Source organism: Pinus tabuliformis, chromosome J (genome assembly GCF_031772625.1).
Source record: "Pinus tabuliformis cultivar Carrire ecotype Pingquan chromosome J, CPIR1, whole genome shotgun sequence".
NCBI classification, from domain to species: Eukaryota; Viridiplantae; Streptophyta; class Pinopsida; order Pinales; family Pinaceae; genus Pinus; species Pinus tabuliformis.
The window spans coordinates 121,150,292-121,155,773 of NC_142295.1; the positions used below are offsets into that span (position 1 = coordinate 121,150,292).

Sequence of the window (5,482 nt, forward strand, 5' to 3'; positions counted from 1 at the left end):
TGTAGAGAAGAAAAAGAAAGCTACATCACCAATCTCGCCAAGAAAGACAAGGAGCCAGACAATTAGAAATTAAGAAATTATAGGTCCGATAGACCAATTTGGTCTCAATGGACGTTAACCATCATCATCATCATCATCATGAAATATGACGCCATTTACTAAATTTAACCCATAAAATTTTCCTTGGTTAAGGCATAGTTTATTGTAATCAGTTTGAGTCAAAATACTTTCACTCTTCATTAATTTGCAAATTTTTAAAAACTATTTGCAAAGTTTATTAAATTTTTTGTAAAATTAAATATTAAATTTATTTTTTTGGAAATTGAAATTAATTTTTGATGGGTGGATGACTAGTTTTCTGTGGTTTAAAATCAATTTGTTAGATTTAATAATTGTTTAAAAAAAAAAATGGCCAAGCCTCTTCATAAATTAATTATAAAAAAAATTGAAAATATAACTTTTTCCATAATTAATATTTTCTCTCCATTCATTATAATATTTATTTTTAACTATAAATATTTATTAACTTGTAATCATTCATGGCTGACTTTCTATTAATTGTTGTATTCTTTCTAATAACAGTGAAGTTGTGAAGTGTCCTCATAAATTAAATATATAAATTTTTCCATAATTAATATTTTTGTTCCATTTATTATCATATTTATTTTTAACAACAAATATTTATTAACCTATAATTATTGTATTCTTTTTTTTAATAACAATGTTTTTCAAGCTTTTCCATTAATGTATTTTATTGATCATAATAATTTTTTTTTTTATATAGTTTAATTATTTAATTGTTGCTGACCCTTTGTCATAGAACTATGTTTTTACATTTATCCATAAAATTTTAGTTCTTTTCAATATTACTTTTCCAAAGCTGACTAATATATCCAAAGAAGTTAAATGATATCAAGAATGATATAGTCAGCAAGCGTAGTCTAGAGAGCCCAGAAAATAATGGAAATTCTGGCAAGATTATGATAAAAATTGGCAGAATTCAAAAAATTGTGGTTTATAGCTATCAAACTTCAAAATTTTGGGTGCCCCAGAGATTATTGATGACGCTGAATCCATTTCCACCATAAAAATAAATAAGTGATTCAAACACTCCAACATTCTGATTTTTGGAATTTTTTTAGAGGATTCTGGCCAGAAATCTATGATATAGCAAAATTTATGGTTTCAGTAGACAACTACTCTTTTAAATTGTAAATTGTATGGTTGTCTCTGCTAAGGAATTTCAACTATAGTACAACACAAAAACAAAATGAAGTTTTACAAGACAATATTTCAAATGGAAATACTGATATTTCTATGAGTTTGTCCAGGAACGTAGAGTTTTAGATCTAAGTACAGTTGCGGTGATATATCCTAGTCTGAAGGTGTTGCTCACGATCCTCCTATTTCCAAACATTCCAACATAGCAGGCATCCATAGATTAAAATGCAGTGTTGTGGGGATTTCATCGGACTGCACTTGAGATATTTTTGAGTTATTGTAACGATTAAGGGCATTGAAAATATCTTCAGTGTGAATAACAGATCATATAAATATCATTTAAAAAATATATGCATGATTATTGCATTATGATAAACCGATAAAAAATCATGCAATATAATAGTCCGTCGGATTCATAACAATGCAACGTTACAGAGACGGAATTAGCGACGAGTAAAACGATAACTAGAAGGTACAGATATCATAGCCATTTCCTCTTTTATTGTAGATAGCCCGTTCCATAAAACATAGTTTGGACAGATAGAGATGTAGATTTAGCAGTACAAGGTGGGGTTGGACAGCAGATACTGCTCTTCTTGAACATGGCATTACTCTGTTCCTTCCTCTCTTGTGCTTTGCCTTCATCAACCGGAGCGCCAGGGAGGGTTTCGTAGTTGCAGACCCAAGTCACCACACAGCCGCCTTCTTTCCTGGGAACGATTTTGAGCTCAAAGTTTGAGGCACTCAGTTTCTTGCCCAGCAGCCCTCCTTCTATGGTTGTATACTTGAACAACATCTTCTCCTCGTCCATTTCATCGATTAGCTCCTTCTCGTAGCTGAAATCCTTGTTAGCTGAGACATGAAAATGAAAAACCTTTATAACTGCACTCTAAGTCAATAGAGGAAAAAACTAGAAGCTGAAATATAATCTTGATTTATCCCCCATTAATGTTGATTTTATAGCCATAATACCAGGGGTGAAGTTGAGCTGCTTGATGGTGCCGACTCCTCCATCTCCCTGCAGGAAGGTGACGGAAGAGAAGAAATCAGGAAAAATCTTTGGAAGGAGGTTGTGGCTGTCCTTCACTAGGGCGTTCCATAATCTCCTTGCTTCCACCTCACTCAAATCTTCACTTGTTGCAGTCCCACTCACCATCTTGATTACCTAAAGAAGTCTATCAACAACAAGAAATATAAGCTGCTTGTTGTGGTGTGCACTAAGGAGGAGGAAGAAACGGTATATATAAAGGCTAACACCCAAAACAGTGCATTTAAGAGTAGTGGTAGTTCGTTAGATGTCACAATCACGGGGTAATGTGATCCTGAGTGAATTCTTTGCAATCGTATTCCGTCGAGAATGTCAAAGGCAATAATGGAAAAGGCAGGTTAGTGCAATAGTAGAATGTAGAAACCAGGATTTTGTGGTGGACCGAAATTATAGATGCTGCTCATCTGGACCGAATATATAGGTTTATCTTTACTGAAATGGTTTACAATTGTACATTTATTTCAGATTCACCAATTACGTTTATCAGTTTGTTGGGTAGGCCTTTATTTTGACAGCGCATTACGCTTTTCGAAAGCGTTCGGGTTTTTGAGCTTTATTACTGTGTATTTGTACTGGGCTTTTCAATTGCCGATGGCGTCATTACGGAGGTTGATTACCGGCTTTTCAAATGTCGCCTCTGGTCAGTGAAGTTAATTATTGGGCTCTTGAGATGCCTTGATTTTTTCATCATTAAAAAAAACTCATAAAAATTGTCAATTTAATACTTACCCACGTTATTTTTATATAGTTTTATCAAATTTATATTTTTTTAAATTATTTTCTAATTAAAAAATAAAACCCATAGAAATTGTATATTTAATATTTTACACAAATGAGAAAATGGAATTTTTAAATTTAATTAAAAATCATTTGTGTTTATGGTATCCAGTAATTAATATATAATGTTATTTTTCAAATCATTTATATTTATTGTAAATAGTAATAAGTGATATAGTATATAGTAATTAATAATAGAGTACACAAAAGTCAATTCTTTCCATTATTACACAATAAAAAGGGAGACATTTCAACAAATCATATTTGAGATAAATAGAAATAAAATTTTATTTAAAATAATAAATTTAATTTCATAATATTACATATCTTGCCAAAAACAAGTCATGTCATAAATTTAAGTGTAAAATTAAGTGTAAAATTACAACAAAGAAATATGTATGAGAAACAAATAGGATGTATTTCTATGATGTGTTTACTAACAAAATTGTAATTATGATAAAATTAAAGTTAATTATAGGTATGTTTGCATATTATATTTTATCCTCTTTCCATGTGAAAACAAAATTAACTATAATAAAATTAAAGTTAATTAAAGGTATGCATACAAATTATATTTTATTTTCTTGGGATGTGAATTTGTAATTTTTGAATATATTTTAGTGAAAAAACATCTATTTAACCATCATACTTATTTACATTGTATAAAATATTATATTTAAAATATTAAAACTATTGCAATTATATAAATTTAGTCTAGTAAATTTTATGATTATATAAATTAAGTCTAATAAAAATCTATTTATAATAAGCATCAAAACATTTCATAATAGGTTTTACATTAGTAAAACTAGAAAAATCATAAAATTAACTAAATTATAACTTTATTATTATTATTAATTGAAATTTTTAAATATAAATTAGATAAATCTCAACTTTTGATCACTATATACTGCTATGAATATCCTATAATATTCTATGGATGTTAAATCTCTAACATGTGCCTAATAAATATTGATAACTAGATTGAAATTCTGAATTACTATTTCAAAATAGGCACATTAAACTAATTATTTATTTAATATTTTTATTTTTAATAAAAATGTTAAATTAAAAGATATTATTAAAAAATAAATGTTAAATAAATTTAAGTAAATAATTGAAACATGTATTCTAACTAATAGACAAAATGAATCTCCCGGCTGGGGTGACGATCGAGGGAAGTACTATCGAAGATGGGAATGATTATCCCCACGTGACCATCTTAATTCATAAACATGTTGGTGCAAGAGCGTTGAGAATCTGCTCGACGAATGTTCTTGAGACGGTGGAAGAAATATTAGGGAGGTTGCTAACTTGGAAAATCATTTGGAACAATAGTGCTATGAAATTTGTAGCAGAGGATGGAATTGTTGGCTCCAATTCTACAAGTGGACTTCTCCGAGCCCTAAGTTGCTTCACTGCTGGAGGTGTGTTTTGCATAGTGGTTTAGAGGTCTGAGAAGGATGAACTGCAAGTTCCACTTGTTGCTCAGTTTGTAATCCGGGACTCGGGTTCGACTGATTTATTGGGCCTTTACACTGATGGAAATATTCGTGGTGAAGGCGACAACGCATTGCAAGGATCCTTCCAAGCGGTCTGGCTGTGCAACGCAAGGAAGGTCGCGTTGCATGTTAGTGGATTATCTCAGGTAATTTTATGCCAATCTCTCCATTTTGGGTGGATTATTTGGTCTTCTCTAGTATTCCGGCCTAGTTTTCTCCCAAGTTTGCTTGAATTTGTGTTATGTACAAAATTTAAACAAATTTAAGGGGATAATCATCCCGCTCTATTTTTATTTAGGAAGTTTAGTGTTATTCTTCTTCTGTCAGAGATCTATGGGCCAGAGACAAGTTTGGCACTTCTTAGTCGTTGCTGGTTAGTGTCAGGAGCGTGGAAAATTTTCTTGCTCTGGGCACTTGGCTATTGGAGTCCTTGGAGTGTTGGGTTTAGGAACGCCCCTTCCAAGTCTTGTTTTTTATCTTAGTGACCACAATCCATTGTGGGCGTTTGTCGTTCATTGTTTAGAGTATGTATTTGGGATTTGAGGTGAATTTTGTTGACACCTAATCCGAAACGAATGGGTGAACTGGAAAGTCATCTAGAAGATGAACTGATTCGTTTTATGTATGTATAAATAATAGTTGGCTAATGAATAAAATTATCAGTTCTTTCTTGCGCTCATTAATTTCTGGAGTTAACCTGGCCTGACATGGTATCAGAGCACAGGTCCCAAAATAGTGTAACTCCTGCTGAGCGCTGCATTATCCTGAGCGATTCCCTGACACTGAGCGCCCTCTGTCCTGAGACTGAGCACCTCTGTCCTGAGACTGCGTGCTTCTGGCGGTGTCCTGAGACTGCGTACTTCTGGCGGTGTCCTGAGCGCCTCTGGCATGACAGAATATGGTGCAGTGAGCGTGGAATGCGTTGTTGAATGTA

At 32.3% G+C, this 5,482-nt stretch overlaps 1 pseudogene; it reads right to left on the reverse strand.

The window, feature by feature from the left end:
- Positions 1-1,775: 1,775 nt before the first annotated feature.
- Positions 1,776-2,426, reverse strand: LOC149225868 (pathogenesis-related protein 1-like; annotated as a pseudogene).
- Positions 2,427-5,482: the final 3,056 nt, after the last annotated feature.